The 17,952-nt window shown below is 39.1% G+C and overlaps 1 protein-coding gene across 2 annotated transcripts in view; it reads right to left on the bottom strand.

Annotated features, from left to right (window-relative positions):
* hivep1 (HIVEP zinc finger 1) overlaps positions 1-13,753 on the bottom strand; it is a 137,469-nt gene extending 123,716 nt beyond the window's left edge. Inside the window, exon 1 of one of the 2 annotated variants that reach the window (XM_002932683.5) lies at positions 13,411-13,753. The gene's annotated coding sequence lies outside the window, so the exon portion shown is untranslated. Of the gene's footprint in view, positions 1-9,736; positions 9,814-13,410 lie in introns of those variants that run through there. The other variant, XM_012965418.3, reaches the window with a different exon arrangement.
* Between the last annotated feature and the right edge of the window lie 4,199 nt (positions 13,754-17,952).

Raw genomic sequence — 17,952 nt, 5'->3', positions numbered from 1 at the left:
TTCATTAATGTATGCCAATGGAGAAAAGCAAATCCGCTGCCTTCCATTCATTCACAGACACAGAATCAGTAAGTGCACACACAAAGTATTTTAGCAGAGAAATACATTTTTGAGCTAAAATCCACTCTGATGAGCTGATCCTTGTCCGCTCAAGCTCATTCAGGGAACGGACTGCATGGGATCAGCTTCTCTCCACTGGCGTATAGATGCCAGCAGAGAAAACTACCTGTCACAAAGGAAGGAAAACCAATTGGCTAGACTAGATAGTTCCATACGTTTATGCTTAGTGCAGTCATAACAATTTCTCACAGCATCTTAACTGCTGATGAAGTAAATGTCACAACAAGAGTAATTATTGGAAACCTTAGTCATTATGTATTTAAGTTATCACACTGGTTTTTTAAACATGTAGCAACTTGCTTTTTAGCATTATAGCTGTAGCAGTTATTTCAATACATCAACTGTAGCACTGCACTCCAAGCCAAGCCAATTCTATTTTCACTATACTGTCAAAAGTATCCAGACACCTGCAAAGCCGATATATCATTTCAACTGAGGCCAGGGGCACATTTATTCCAAAAAAGAAAAGGTCAACCTTCTCCTGTCCGCCCTATCTTATTTGCGCACTGACAGGAATGGCATCGGACTGTCAGTATGCACACAAGGCAGATTTCAGGGTGCATTGTCTGCATTTCTGCTCAATAACGCTATTTAAATCTTATTAACTGATAAATACAATGGCCAGCAACTTAAGGTATCTGACCAACATCTATGTGGCAAACAGACAGATATTAGTGGCCAAATGCTATTGTGCTGTTTGTTCAGACCTGCAGGCCAACTTGACCTACAAAACTGTAAAAAAATATAGTATATTATATTTTATAAATGGTTCAAAATGTGTAGTGATTGGAATCTATTAATTGGAATCCAGTTATACCAGACTGCACTATTTAAACAAACAATTCTTCATTTTTCAACTACATGCTTTTTCTCAGCAATAACCCAGTACCTTGTAATTGTATTAGACTAGCATAAATCTATGTTATGGCAAAACAATCTAAATTTTATTTAATTTCATTGTAAAACAAGACTTTTAGGATAGGTATGCCTCATGACATGGACATGGCAGGGAGCACAGTGGTCCAAGTGGTTGCAGTGCTGTCTTGGAGGGTTACGTCTGATTTAAATAAGGGCACTATGTGGAAGTAGTTTGTAAGTTCTCCTTTTGTGTTTCCTACAGGAATTCCCCCCCACCACACACAAACACACAAAAACAGCAGGTCCCTTGGCTACTGATAAAACTGATCATAGCAAACTTGATAGGAACTGTAAAGCTCGACACACACTAGAAGATCTGCTCATTATTGTGATGTGCTGGGTTAATCTGGCTGATCCCTTAATATGGAAGAGAATAGCACAAACATGTTGATGTGGTCATCATTAGAACATTCTAAACCCGCCTGATCAATGCCTTCCCTATGCACAGGCCAATAAGCTGCTAACTCGGTCTGGAAGGGCCAAGTTCACAGTGTTTATTGGCCAGTGTATGGCCACAATAAGCTCCATTGGTCAAAGAATGATGTGAATAATTTATAATCTCTGTAAAGTACTGCGAAATAAACAAACTCATACAATGGAATAGACCCCTAACCCCATGGGAAATAATAGTAACAGAGCCAAGAGTTCTGGATAAACCATTGTCCAAAATATATAGAGCTCTGATCAACGCTACTCCCCCACCGCCCAGACCATACTGCCAGGCATGGGAAAAAGAACTTAGCATCCACCTACCTGACGAAGCATGGTCAAGAATCCTTAGCAGTATGCATAAAACCTTCAGGGCATCCAGAACAAATGAAGCCACATACAAATTGATCACAAGGTGGCACTATACACCAGTAAAACTAAAGAAAATGTATCCTAATACTTCTGACCAATGCTGGAGATGTAACAGCCATTCAGGCACCCATACCCATATCTGGCTTAAATGCCCAGGCCTGCAACAATACTGGACCGAAGTCCTATACGCTATAAATCAAATCACAGACTCCAAATTCTCCATTGACGAACCCGCCCCAATCTTACTCAATATATACCCAGGCAAAAATGTCACTGTATCAGACCGCCTCACCCTCCACTTATTGCAATCAGCTAAAGCTCTCATACCTAGAAAGTGGAAAACCACAGAAACTCCTACATTTACAGAATGGTTAAATAACACAAACGACATCAGGCAACTGGAAGAAATTACATTTATGATCCACAATAAAAGCCTGTATTACTGGAATATCTGGACACCTTGGCTAAACTACATAAAAACGATATAATTCTAATACAAATCTCTGCCATTCAGGATAGCATCCCTATAGGTTGAATATTGTTTATATGGTCAATAACACACCAGATGAAACCTAGATATGACTTGTTGAATGTTGTTACCTAAAATTTTATTATGCTATTTGTAAAAATATGACGCAAATGCAATGTTCCTCCCCCCCCTTACCCTTTCCTTTCTGTACCCCCTCCCCATATAAATAAACTGAAAAATAAAGAATTATAAAAGTACTGCGAAATATGTCAGCTTTTTATAAATAAAGAATAACGGGCAAGGGAGGAAAGGGCATTTCTTTTACTGCAGGAGGCTGCTGTAAATAAAAACTTCTAAAGCAGTCCACTGCACAGGGTTTAGATGAAATTGGCACAACTAGAAAACAGAAAACTGGATAAAAATATCAAGTAAGATATGGTCTGCAGTATGTGACACATGCAAGCCAGCATACTGCTGCATTCAGATAGAAAGGACTGTCTAAGGATAGACCTTGCCATCATTCCCATAAACAGACAGGATATGTTTAAGTGTAGATATTCCTTATGGTAGTGCTGCTCTACCTCACATAACAACAAAACAGTATAGAATGCCCAAATTTAAGAGAAATTTAGTAATCTGTTCCATTGCCAGTAATGAGTGTAACAGCTTTGTTCTGGAACCAAACAGAAGGTCTGGCATGTCCAAATATTATTCTGTGGATGACTGGGTGCTTCACAGAGGCCAGTTGGAATAAGCTAGAATTTTGTTAGCTGGCATTAGATCAAGCCAGAATGGTTTATTACAATTAATGTTTAAAGTTTTCCATTTTTTTTTTATATCTATACAACCTCATCAGGTAGGGTGTCCATATAAAAATTACAATTCATTTGGAACATTATTATAGACCATGATAAAAGTTCATGTTTTCATCTGAAAATTAGCCTTAAGGAGTCAATACACAGGCAGATTTTAGCTGCCGATTCGGGTTCTACAGACTGTTTTGGCTGTATATGGGCACAACTGAGGGACCTACCTGACCAGCAGTCTGACGCTGTTGCAATTCAACTGTTTGGCCCTAGGACATTAGCCCGATATCATCCATCTTAGGTGGGCATATTGGGAGAAGATCCACTCAGTTGACAATCTCGCCAAACAAGCGGATATTACCGTGTATGGTCACCTTCTCGAAAAACGCCTTTCCATCTGCAACAATCAGCCTTAAAGGGGTTCCTGATTTTTTGCGCTATTTTTGTTTTGCGGTTTTGGAATGATATGCTTTTCCTTTTTGCCTATCTCACTCAAAAAAAAAAAAACTGGGCCATGCCATAAATTACATTAAAGTCACAGAGCTTATTTGCCAGTCACTACACAATACAGCAATATCCTGTTTCAGGCTTTCCACCTACCAATTTTTCCAGAGTTGTTGCTAGGAGCAAAGCAACACTTTAGAATAAATTTGCGTCTTGTATCTAGGTGTGTTTTGACCTCAGTGATTCACTTAAACCATGTAGAACATTCCCACAGGATGATATTACATAAGTATCGGTATATAGAGTCCTTTAATATAAATTATTGCAATAGGTTGTTTGCAGATTATGCATAACACCATGTATGCTAATATTCTACGGAAAGAAGTAACAAGTGCAGTTTGACAATTTACATTGAAATTTAGGCAGTCATATCTAAATCATAATAAAACGTGGAAAAAGAAAGGACATTTAAAATAACAAAGAATGCCCAGTTGTTGCAATGCATTCATACATTTGGATGTGAGGTAATTAAGGAATTACAATCATTAAAGGAAAAAAGTGCTTAGTGCAAGAAACTATTTCTTTGTGGGAACAATGCAAAATTTAATACAGATTTTGATCCCAATTTCCCAGTGGAAAAATGATTGTGAACTTTATGCAAGTGTTTAGGTCTTTAAAGATATGTCAACTTTATGTAGTCTTTTAGAAATGCACAATGAGCTAATAGAATTCTCAGTGAACTAACTGTATAAGCACAAATATTGCATTGTAAAATGCAATTCACTATAAAATGTTTTTATATTTCTCCTTAAGCAGGTTAGTTTTGTGGTTAAATTTATGTTTTTAACACTGATGGTGATGCACATATCCAAAACATACATGATTTAAACCAGGACTGAGCACCTTCAGTCCCAGAGATCTCTATTCTCAGTACCTATATTTGTGTGTAATTAACGTCAGATTTGCAAACTTATTTGTAATTCGACAAAAAAAAACAGTACTTTACAACTGGAGAGCCATGGGACAGATTTCTATGGTATTATACAATCTTATAGTAGGTACAGGTATAGGACCCGTTATCCAGAATGCTCGGGACCAAGGGTATTCCGGATAAGGGGTCTTTCCGTAATTTGGATCTCCATACCTTAAGTCTACTAAAAAATCATTAAAACATTAATTAAACCCAATAGGATTGTTTTGCATCCAGTAAGGATTAATTATATCTTAGTTGGGATCAAATACAAAGCACTGTTTTATTTTTACAGAGAAAAAGGAAATCAATTTTAAAAATCTGAATTATTAGATTAAAATGGAGTCTATGGGAGACGGCCTTTCCGTAATTCGGAGCTTTCTGGATAAGGGATCCCATACCTGTATTTGATTCATTGTAAAAAAAAAAAAAAAAAAAACTAATGGCCTTAAAATAGCACTATTTATTTTTCTAACTTATTTTATGGCAAATGTGCACAAGTGCATTTTTCAAAGTTGCCATAGAGAGCAATGATGGTGTTTAGAGATGATTTAGGGCATTTTGTGCTGCAAGAAAAAACTTGGCAGGATTACATAGTACTACATGCTTAACATGTATAGAATTAAAGGAATATATATGCATTTGTAGAGAAGTTTGAAATACCAGTATGTTAGCAAATAAAACTAACAGGGCATGTAGAGATTTACAGAATTACAAATGGCTTTGAAGGTCATGGAGAGCATTTTTTATGTTATCAAGATTAAGAGGAGGAGGTGCAGGATAAGCACTTGGTGCAGTGAATGAGGTTTACATGTACAGAAGAGGGGTAAGTCTGCTGAACCGAACCGACAAGTCGCCACAGTCAGCTAATCAGCAAGAGATCAAGAAGAAAAAAACTAGTCTTTTGGTTGACTTGTGTCAGCAACATCCATGAGATATATTAGAATGCTAATTGTAGGTTTTACAGGAAATTACATTATTTTTCCAGTCCTTCTGAAAAATGTGAAATCAGGGTTCTACTGACAGCCACAGGATTTACTTACTGAATATATAAATGAAAGATGAAGTAATCAAAAAGTTGAGCATAAATGGATGCAGGTAAGAAGTTGAAACTGTGCTAACCATAAATGATGTTACTAAGGGTATGTACTAATTCATATATTGCATCTGCACATCACATTCACTTTTAAACTGGATCAAAGTAGTGAGCAATCAGTCAAGGCTAATTAGAATAAAAGTTGTTGCTACTTAGATTCCTACCTGAAGTGACTCAAAAGTAGGTTAATGAATACTTAAAGGAAACAAAAACCAGGTTGCTTAATGAAGCCTAAGGGCAATGTCACACCCAGTGTTTTCTCCAAAAATGCTAATACAAAGGGTTGCCACCTTTTGGAACTTACAATACCTGCCAGGGCAGGTCCATTTTGTAAGGGGTAGGGTAATGAGGCAATGGCGAGCGTGCATGATGTCACTGGCCTAATCAGAAGGGATTTTTGTGAGTTAAGTGGCGGTCTAGAGAGTGAACTCAGAGAAGGCTTTAGGCATGCTGGGAGTGGATTGGAGGCATGCTGAGGACTTGATACTACAAATTTACCATCAAGTACAATGCTGGCTAGGCTGGTAAAATACCAACCAGGTGACATGAATGGCATCTGTCAATCACTGTACAAATGGGGAAAAATTTAGCCAGAAAATAGACAAAAATCTATGTTGGGTACACAGTGGCAGGTAGTGAAAACACCAAGAGTGACATAGTCCTTCTGGTAATACAAATCTTGCATTTCAATAAATGAATTACTGGTGTGTATATATATATATATATAAAAATGTATTTGTGTATCTATGCATATATATATATATATATTTTTTTTTTTTTTACAGTTCATTGCATGCCTCACTTCCTGAGAAACCTAACGCAATAACACCTGCACATCACTAAAAACTGTATTTAAATCCTGCTTTGAATATTAAATGTAAAAAAAAAAAACACTTCACTGTAATAGTGGTTTAATTTTTTGGCCAGATTATTGTTTGGGTTTCATAAGGCTTAAACCCAAACAACCCTAAAAAAAAACTGAACTGTTCAAACAAAAACTAAACAGGTGGCAACCCTAATTGAAACAAACATACAACTACATTTAGTAGGAGTTGTAAACCCCAATATATAATTATTTGCATTATAAATGCAAAATTCTCTAACCGCATTTATATAAATTTTGAATTATTTATTACAGGTATGGGATTCCTAGAAACCTGTAATCCAGAAAGCTCAAAATTACAGGAAGGCCATCTCCCATAGGCCAATTTAATAAAACAATTCATATTTTTTTTAATTATTTCCTTTTTCCCTGTAATAATAAAACAGTACATTGTACTGGATCCCAACCGCATCAACGAGCCGATGCAGTCCCCAATCCGACTAGATTTTTGAACCTGCCCGATCAAGATCTGGCCGATTTCAGGCCAGATATCGGTCAGGCAGGCCCGTCGGTAGTGCCCATACACGGGCCGATTAGCTGCCGAATCGGCAGCTAGAATCAGCTCGTGTATGGGGACCTTTAAAGTAAGAAGATCCAAATTACAAAAAGACCCCTTAACCAGAAAACTCCAGATGCCAAGCATTCCGCATAACTGACACTATACCCGTAGATGTAATCACTATTGAAAACAGTGTCTGTCAGTCCTTTACTGTTCCATGTCCTGCTGGTTTAGCAACATGTACCATTGAAACAATGCAGTAGTTGAATATAATCCACTTAAGACTCCCACAATGCCCAAAATGGTGGTGGGGTGCTTGATAGGTACCTCTTCTGTCTGCTAGCCCACTAGTCACTTATCCACACCCTTTGGCACCACATTGTAACAGTACCAGCACTGTGCAATCTTGTTCACACGGGGGGGGGGGGGGGGGGGGGGAAGAGAGGTAGCGCTCGCCACTGATGTTCATTATAAGGCCAACTTATTAATTCTCAGTTTTTTTTTTTAAAAAAAGGGCCAATGATGAGGAAAAATATTGAGCTTTCAATACTTTATACATCTGCCATTAGCCCTAGTCTGCACTGCCAATTATGCTGCAGTATTTGTAAATATACAAAAACTCACAAGTTAATATAGCTTCTCCAGCAAAAGTGCAAACAGATTTTTTCTTATTTAATTTTGAAATATCACATGGAGCTAGCCATATTTTTTTTATTTCCCAGGGTGTCACAGTCGATCAGCAGAACAATCGGAAGTTAGCAAGATAGCAGCTCCCAGAATAGCACTCAATAGTAAGAAATTCAAGTCTGGCTTGGGACTCCTCCAGTTACATTGGAGTAGGAGAAACAATAGGTTACCTGAAAGCAGTTCTAATGTGTAGCGCTTGCTCCTTCTGAAAGCTCAGTGCACAATGCACTGAGATGGCTGCCTACACACCAATATCAGAACTAAAAAAAATACATTTGTTGGTTCAAGAATAAAACTTTTAATGGTAGAGTGAGTTATTTGCTATGTAAACAGTATAATTTAGAAATAAAAAGTATACCATAAAAATCATGTCAGAATTCCTTTAACATATATTATCTAAAATTCCCTTGAACACAGCAAGGGTTGGTTTAGGCAAAAGAAAAAAGCTAGCTAGCTGTTCCAAAGCTGACATTTATGCATATACACAGATAATATAAATTTATGTCCTTAACTAAAGTCTACATTATTCTTAAAAGATCATAAGACTGTTGTATTCCTGTTACTTCAATTTAAATATACTCAGATTGGACGTTCACCACCCAATGCTCCATAACAGGGCTGTGAAATCTGAGATCCAGAGGCAGGATGGGGTCGTCAAAGAAAATTATACAGCTCACAGAATGCGTTGTCCATAGATCTCTTGCCATGACAACATACTTGTTTTAAAATCATCTGGCCCAAGAGTGCATAGCTGGTCCATAGTACAGAAAATTTTGGACAGTACTGCTCTTCTATGAATTTAGATAGTTCAGGTATGGAAACCCTTAATCAAAAAATCAGATATACAGAAAGCACCAGATTACTAAAAGGCCACTTCCCACCAGGGAGTCTACCGTAAACTTGTCACCAAGCTAATCGAGCCCACACTCTGGTTGGGCAAAATAAGTTGGGTTTTTTGTTTTTTTTTAAGCACATGCATCTGTCTAGGCGAGGTGGATATACTTAACAAACTTACCTCACAGTGGCACTTGCTCATTATGAGCATACGTGTACCCCAACATGGCTACCCACATCGGGAACAGGCAACGCATAGCTGACGGGGGCTATTTTTTTAGGGGAAAAAAACTATTGTTTGTGGGGTCTATTAGCCCACACCTCTGGTGGGGAAAATATTTTCAAGGTGGCAGGTGACTTTTAAGAAAATAATTCTAATTTGTTTAAATAATTTCAATTTTCTATAAAAGAAGAAAGTACAGATGGCAAGTAAGCTACAATAAATTCATACTGGTGTCAACACTATCCTATTTGGTTTATTTAAAGTTTCCACATTTATTTTTTTTAGCAAACTTAAGTTATGGTGATCCAAATTACAGAAAAAAAAAAACACAGGTCTAAACATTCTGGACAACAGACCTAATACCGGTATGCCAATATGACTATTGTTATACTTGCATTCACCAGACATGTCAACTCGTGTGGATTCTTCAGTCACCTACTCCCTGTGATTTGCTCCTCAGTTTTTAATAACCCCCTCCATTGAAAAGAATTGTAATGCACCCACACATATCCCAAAACATCTCCAAAACAGGCAAAACTCAGCACAGTTGGACAGGGGACAGGGCAAGGACAAAACTATCAGGGCGATGTCTCCAATTCATATATGAGAAGCCAACCAAAAGACAGCTCAAAGCAAGAAAATTTAACATGAATGCCATTCACCAAAGTCTGGTCCCAATTTCAGCACATGTAGTGCAAGTAATAGAACAGAATGTGGCTTTTCTAAGCTACTGAGGGCTACAGTTACATCTGAAATCTTTTATAGACAAACGCTCTACTAAATTAGGAATTTGAGTCTACCAGTAAATTTGCCACGAAGTGAGAACTCTACCAATATATATATATTGGAAAACAGGTCAAATTCTGGAGATTTTAGCAGAAATCCTACAATTAATTTGCTGTGGGCCCAGTGACATTTAGTTACGCTACTGACAAAAAACCCTAGCCAAATGAAGCCATAGCTCCAACCTTGTGGATAATACATACATTGCAGCTCAGCGTTTGTGGCACCCTTCCTTCCTATCACTAACGCGTCTATGTTGCGCATGTGTGGACCAGCTCCTTCCCATCAGCATGTGCAGTCCTACACATGCCCTATACTGACTATAAAACTTCCTATATAACAATATACATTTTCATAGACAGTCACAGAATAGTGTGTACAAAACACACATTTTGAGAGATCCATGGCAACTTTATTTCTTACGTTATGAGCAATAAATCGCATTAACAAATAATGATATGCTTATGAAACATTAATGTTTCTGGACAAAATGCTATTCCGCTTTTCCATTTCTTCGTGTCACAGGGATCACCGCAATAAATCAAAAGTCCTAGTTTACATGAAACAAGTGACCTTGCTCACGGGCCTAATGCACTTCTAACGCTGCGGGGAGAAAGGGCGTCTCTTTCACTCGCTATGAAAGGCACTAGCAGCAGGGTTTCAGTCACATGACTGTGTTTGAGGGCTATTAGGGGGATCCGTCTGGCCCCACCCACTGTCTATCGCGTAATCTTTCCGATGACGTCACTGGATTTTCCAGCGCTACCTCCTGTGCACCGCATACATTCTCTCAGCAACCCTGATGTCTTTAACAGGGGCCAATTTAGGGGGTTCTATGAAGGCCTACGCACGTTTACGTCTCTAAACAGGATGTGACAATCAGCGTTTCTAGATGTCTAACTGTCATTGTAAAATGATCTGGCTATTTCAGGCATGCGAATAAAACTTATTTACAAGACAGTAAAGTTACGGGCTACGAATAGAGACTGGACGACAGAACTGGAAACAGTTACCGAATTTTCAGCATTCCCGTCACTGTATTTACATATTTCAGCAACTCACACGTTGCTGAATATCTAAACCCGCAGGTACAGAAAACTATAAGCTGCCAATGTGTTTTGACAGCAAAAATAAGATTTACATGAGGGAAAGGAAATACTAATAAAACTTGGGCCATTACTATAATAACATGCCACTCGTTAACTAACTAGTGCTAGTAAACTGGCAATGAACTGTACAATTGCTGTGAACCTCTAAATTAAAAAAAAACCTGGCACTGAGATCTGCTACTATTAAACATTTTTCACAGTAAACAACTTCTCTCTAAATTTGTCCAGTTGACTTTAGAGTTATCTGTTATACTGGCTACACACTGGCAGATTTAAGATGCAGATTCGACCCCTGGAAACCAATTCGGCAGCTGATCAGCCCAATGAATTGGCCCTTCCCGACAGCTATCTAACCAAAAATCAGGCAAACATGGGGAAGGTTTGAAAACCCCATAGGATGAGGACAGTATCAGCACATTGATGTAGTTATACTGGTTCACCTGTATTTTTCCCAGGGGAAAAAAAAATGGTGACAAACAAGGAAAGCACTGACCATAATTTCTGGATTTATCTAAATACCAAATCCTTCACAAAAAAATTAGCCATATACCAAGCCAAATCCAAATAAGCTATTTAAAATTTGTATAATCTGTTAACAAAAATTAAATTAGCCTCATATCTTTAAGGGTCCAGATTGTGTTCAGCTAAACAATAAGGATTTGCCTGCATCCACATCCTGCCAAAAGTTTTGGGATTCAAGAAAACCCCAAACCAAATCCAGGCTTTGGTGCATCCATACAGTCAACTAATCCCATTGCATTGGTAAAGGTGGTCAAACATTAGGGAATACTACAAGGTACCCAACTGATTGGTTCACAGGCCCAAAGGAAGGATAATGTATGAATGACCATACACATTTTGACCATTTGCCATTGTTCCATCCATTTATTCCAGAAGCCCAAATGATAAGTGCAGCTGAATGGATCAAATGATAATATTTTCAAATTGAACAGATTATCCAACAGGATGGTCATTGATGCCAACCCCCAACTTAACCAAAACTGGGCATGTACAACCAACTTTAGTCTAGGTTTCCGGTGTTCGATGTAGGAAGGTGATAAAATTAATGTCAAACTTCACATTCGGAAGGAAATTGATTTGTAAGCCTTGACCCTGTCCACTTGATCACAAATGAACTGTCAACTGTGTATATAATCATTTTGGGATTCACCAGCAAGAGTCACAACAGTCACTTATGTTCCATGAACAAGAAAAAGACATCATAATCATAATCACTTGGCATAACCTGCTCTAGTCTAAATATTGTAGAGAAACAGCCAGCATCCTTTGACACAAAAGAGTTATAAATATAAAGGGTTGCAGGCTGACCACAATTTTTACATGGGTTCAATGGATAGGACTTGTACTATAGATACTTTTTGCCTTGTGATCTAATAATCAGCCCACTAGGAAAAGCTCCCCTTCCCACAGCTGCAGGCTTTGAGGTAGGGAGCAGCACATTATACAGAGGACCTCTCATTAATTTGGTAATTTGCTCATAACAAGTAGAATGTGATTTTAGTTTAGTCCTGTCTGTACAAGGAATAATAAAAAACATACATATTTCTTAATTAAAACAATAAGCATATTTCAAATTGAGATCATGTTCAGAGAACTCATGTTTATGTGCCCCTTTAATATAAGGGCTATGTTACATTAATCTGTTCTGAAAACAGATTAATGTAATGTCATTGCATAAAGCCAACTTTAGCTTACTTTGATTCATCTTAGTAATACAGTATATGACCTTCTTAGTGACTACCAATCATATAATAAATGACACGATGATGCACCTGCCACCTCCAAGGCTAATGGACTTGGACTGCAGCCGCATGTTGAGTATAGTCATGGACCTCCAAAGCTTCCAATATGCTTATATGCAATATTATGTATGTGAATATTTTAGAGTGCAAAAATAGTCAGCTGACTTAAGTCCAGGTCAGACTGAAACTGAAAATGCTGTCTGGTTGCTGTAGTAGGAAACAGATTTTATGCTTTCAATTTATTTTATTTTTTAATTTTATTGCTTGTCCTATTGATCACCCATCTACAAGTACTGTAAATACTCTCAGTAGCTTGTCCGTTTACTAACCTACGTACAAAAGTGCAGTTACCCTGATAAAACAGATTTCATTGCCTTAGTTGTTAAAGCTAGTGGTTCTGTGCAGGTTAGCGCACTTTTACAGCAGAAAGCCGTGAGTGCGTGTCATTGCAGAACTCCCTCAAGAGCTGACGGACGTCGGAAATTCCTTTTTTAGTTCCATACCCCCTTTGCTCCCTCCCTCTGTCCCTCTTTATGCACATCCTCTTTAGGGCAGCCGGAGATCCCGGAGGTTCCTCTTCAGCCCTGCAATGTGCTCTATTGTGCACTGTGTCCTTTCACTGCTCCCCAAACCAATTACTTCTATAAGCCGGTGCCCTACTATACATTTAACTGTACCCCGGGTCCCGTTGTGTTATAACGTTAGAGCATTCCGTGTTGTGAGACAGATATGCTTTTCAATACCACGTCTCATGTGTTAGCATTTACAGGACAGCCACTTCCGGTCCGCGTCCCTAATAATAACAGCTGGCAGGTTCTACTCTAACAAATATTCAGTGGCTGCAGTATGATGGGTGTTGTAGTCCACCAATAGTAAGGCACCCAAAAGAATGAGAAGCCTTGGAAAAGTCAGGTAGTGGACAGACTTGCTGTGGCACATGAGGGGTTAAAGGCCCAGGGGAACACACGCTGAGAGGGGAAAGACCAAGTGAAATAGCCTACTCACCAAACTTGCACGGACTTCCTGGTGAAGACCCTTACTGGGTGTATGGGAAGGAGTGTTACACAGTCCCCTCCCCCTTTTCTAGAAACCTGAATGTCTCCAGGGTTTGGGCAGGAAACGCAAGATTTGCAAAGTCAGGGAACCACCACAGCATTGTATTGTCTATGGCTTCTTCTACCCATTGCCCTTCTAGGGACTGAGGAGCACTAGCACTCCCTTTTCTATTGGGGTATCTCGTTTGTTATGAGACTGTCCTTAATGGCAAACGGTAGGAGGGATTCCTCGCTCGTGTCTGCTAGTGAGGGATTGCTGGGGGCGGGGCTAAAAGGGGCTCACCAGGCTGCAGTTTGTGCTTTCACTTCACTAGCTGACAGGGGTTTGAGTGCGTGTGTGTTTTAGTGTGGACACAGCAGTCAACAATACTGAGATCAACTACCCCATGTGACTAGGGTGATAGTAATGCAGTACTGATTTTCTTTAAATCTAATTCGTCTTTATTCCAATGTTAACTCAAACATGCCTGTAGTGGATCATCACCACCCCAGTGATGTGGATGTAGTTGACATTTACATGGGTTTTTCGTGGGTCTTCTGTAAAACTTGCACCTGAATTACTGTTAACCTCTGCCACTGAAAAGCACTGATTATGCAGTAACAGGCAGTATGAGGAGAGCAATTAGAAGCATGATTGAGGGCATAATGGGGTATCATTGGGAGGTAATTGGGTGAGACCTAGATGCACCTATGGTGTACAAAGAAGAAAATCCTCCAGCCATTACGTTATACCACGTGCTACTATGTCAATTCTCAGGTTATCAGAACATGTCTACTTGAACGTTATGCACACAAGATGTGCTCCCTCTCAGTAATCAGCCTCAGTTGTCTGGGCTCAGGAGTTCTACCCATGTGGTCAGCCCTTATACAATGTCAGCTTGCTTCTAAGCACCTTCCTCCATCCTTTACAGAACAAGTCTCTAGTGAGGCGCAAGTGACTCAGTACCGTTAATTGATTATTACATTTATTATTATTAAATGCCAGGTTCAACAAAGTGTGCCGTTTTTATTTTTGCAAAAGACCCTTCATGCAAGTTAGGCCAAGGATGACAGGTCAGCCAGCCAATAGTAAATAAACAGTACCATATAATGGGGAGCCTGAATTGAAGTGCTGTATTGTAGTTGCCCGTTCCTAGCCAGTTTAAACTTCATTACATGCTCTTCAGCTGCAGGTTCAATGTGACACATAGGAATTGCACAAAAAGGGGAACATAATGTGGCATAACCAGTGTTGAAATTCCCTCAAGGGGATGCAATAATTTTGAATTGTGGAATATATATATATATATTTTGTAATACTAGCAATTTCTTTTGCTTCTCTACAGTTCCTTATGTTTAAAGGACAAGGAAAGTCAAAGGACAGGCCGGGGTCAGCAACGATCAGGCAGCACAGTATAAAGTCAGAATCCAGAAGAATTGTCAAAACGGGCAAAGGTTGGTTCAGGCAGCAACACAGTAATAGTCAGGGACAGGCAGGAGTCAGAACACGGCAAAACAATACATAGAATGCACCCAGGAACTAACAGGAAGTAGACCTACGTTGGGCAATGAACACAGGGCAGAAAATGCTTTAAATATTTGAATTTTGCGCCAAAATGACGTGACACGCATGCTGAAGCGAAAGGGCACGCATGCGCATGCGCGCACGTAGAATATGATGGATGCACGTGCGCCTAGTAAGGAAGATGGCGGGTGTCCCCGCACAGGAGCCGCCGCCCCATTAGACCACCAGGTATCGTTACAGCAGTTCCCAATGTTGCTTAGACCACCCATGATCTTATAAATACATATTGCTGTTTACATTCTATTTGGCTGAAGCTTAGGGGCATATTTATTATAGTGTGTAACCCAACATCACTGGTGATGTTGCCCATAGCAACCAATCAGGTCTTTGCTTTTTTTTCTGACTTCTAATTATCTAATTGCTGATTGGTTGCTGTGGGCAACATCACTGATTATATTGGCTTACACACTATAATAAATATGCCCCTAAGTGTGCCTCGTCTTATAAACATTTCCAAAAGGTAGGATACCTCTCTAATTTACTGTACACCCTAGAGGGACTCTAATTAGAACTGTGATTTTGCAGCTCTGGAGTACACAGTAAAGACAGGATTTAGGATAGGTTTATATAATACTAGCATCCAATATATTTATCAGCACAAAGAGCCACCCCCCCTGTTGTCTATGGGGCACATTTACTAACCCACGAACGGGCCGAATGCGTCCGATTGCGTTTTTTTCGTAATGATCGGTAATTTTGCGATTTTTTTCGGCGTCTTTACGATTTTTGCGTAAAAACGCGAGTTTTTCTTAGCCATTACGAAAGTTGCGCAAAGTCGCGATTTTTTCGTAGCATTAAAACTTGCGCGAAACGTCAGGACTTGTTATTAAAACTGTGTCCATGAAACGGCATAGAGAAAACCAATAAGCATGCTTTCCTGTTTATAAAAAAAAATCCCTCTCTTTCTATATAGATATCTATAAAAAAAAAAATAACTTTTTTTTTTTGTTAATTTAAAGGACAAATATACATTTAGATTGGATACTTAACCAACAGATAATGTATATCACATTAAGTGATATGTGACAACCCATGAACTTTTTTTTATATCATACAAAGGCGTGGTGGTCTTTGTATTAGTATAACATTATATTATAGATAAACAAATATATATAGAAAGAAAACAAAAAATAGTAAGGACAAAATGAATACAAACATGGAGGCAGCAATGTAAATTGCATGGACTTCTTTCATATCAGTCTTGCATTTTTAAACAAAGAGAGCCTTATCCAAAAATGAATAAATATAAAATGAGACAGCGGAAGAGAAAATGAGAAAAATGGAAAAGCAAGGACACACAGATGATTGAAATTCAGTTTCAATCCATACACTGTTAACAGTATCCACATATATATTGCTTCTGGTTATTGTAAGGGAGAGACGCTACTAAAAACAAAAAATATTAGTTATTAGTCCACTGCCTAATATGGCATGAAAAGTTAAGGGAATATTTAGCCCTATGAGATCAAATTTCGGTATGTTTTGTGGGAAGATTAGCTTTTATAATGGTTGGTAAATGGGTTTCTAATGCAGAGAATGAGCCAGTAACACCAGAAATGTAGGAAAAACAATTCTTTGCTTTAATTACTTTCTCAAAAACAAGGCGCTTGTCTTCATATAGTATCAAAAATATAACAGGGGATCGTAGTTTTCCTGACTACCAAAGGAGTTCTCCCAGACCACCACAAGGTTAGCACCCTGTTACTCACAGTTCAGAGATAACTGAACTATGAGTCAGGCCACAGTTGCTATACATGGGGCCAGATTTATCAAAGTCCGAATTTCGGACTTTTAAAAGTACGTTTGGGAAAAATTCGGATTAAATACAAAAATTTCTGATGCGCATTAATTGCGTGAAAATTCGCATGGTGGTCGTTATGAAAATATTGTGGTACGATCCGAAAGTTCAGAAAGTTTTGTATTCGAATGATTGTAAACGCCGCAAAAAACTTTCTGACTTGTGCATGTTTTTGGAAGCCTCTCATAGGACTCAGTGGCACTCTGCAGCTCCAACCTGGCCAAAGTCATGATAAGGAAGTGTAACACCTATTTGGCCTATTTAAGGACAAATCCAGGCTAGTAGTGTATTGGAGAGCATGTGTTACATGCGACACTTAATACAAAGGAGTGAGCCTCCGCTATATGGGAGAATCAGGATGGAGCGAGGGTGTAGTTGAACTACAACTATCTGAGGTGTGTAGTGCAAATAGTAAAAGATGGACGCCAGAGGATTCTTTATAGTTAACTATATTACAAGTTTATTGGACAAAGGCACAATGTAGTAGTGCAGCAGGGTATATACTCACAGACACAGCAGTAGATGGTCACAGAGGATAACAGCAGATGTGACCCTTAAGGCAGCGTTTTTCAACCACTGTTCCGCCTGGTTGTGCCTGGTGTGCCGTAGGCAGGGCACCAATGTACTAGGGGGGCACTGCTCTTGGCACCAATGTACTAGGGGGGCACTGCTGCTGGGCACCAATGTACTAGGGGGGCACTGCTCTTGGCACCAATGTACTAGGGGGGCACTGCTGCTGGGCACCAATGTACTAGGGGGGCACTGCTGCTGGGCACAGAGTTAAATTTTTTAACATTTTCTAATGGTGGTGTGCCTCGTGATTTTTTTCATGAAACAAGTGTGCCTTTGCCCAAAAAAGGTTGAAAAACACTGCCTTAAGGAACAGTATAACCCACTTGAAAGGATATGCAGAGTATTAGCTGTATACCAGGATGGATGCCCTTTACTGGAACGGATCCCCTCCAGCCAACTATGGTTCAGGGTAAGGTACTGCCTGAAACCTACGTCTTAACTGTGGTCCCTACAGCAAGGCATACAAAGCCTGGGTTAGACTAAACCCTTACAGTCTCTTTGATGGGGCTAGTGCTGCCCTTACTAAATAAGCTGACTATGCTCACCACTCTTAGAGG

Source organism: Xenopus tropicalis, chromosome 6 (genome assembly GCF_000004195.4).
Source record: "Xenopus tropicalis strain Nigerian chromosome 6, UCB_Xtro_10.0, whole genome shotgun sequence".
Classification (NCBI taxonomy): Eukaryota; Metazoa; Chordata; class Amphibia; order Anura; family Pipidae; genus Xenopus; species Xenopus tropicalis.
This window is presented reverse-complemented; position numbering and strand designations above follow the sequence as displayed.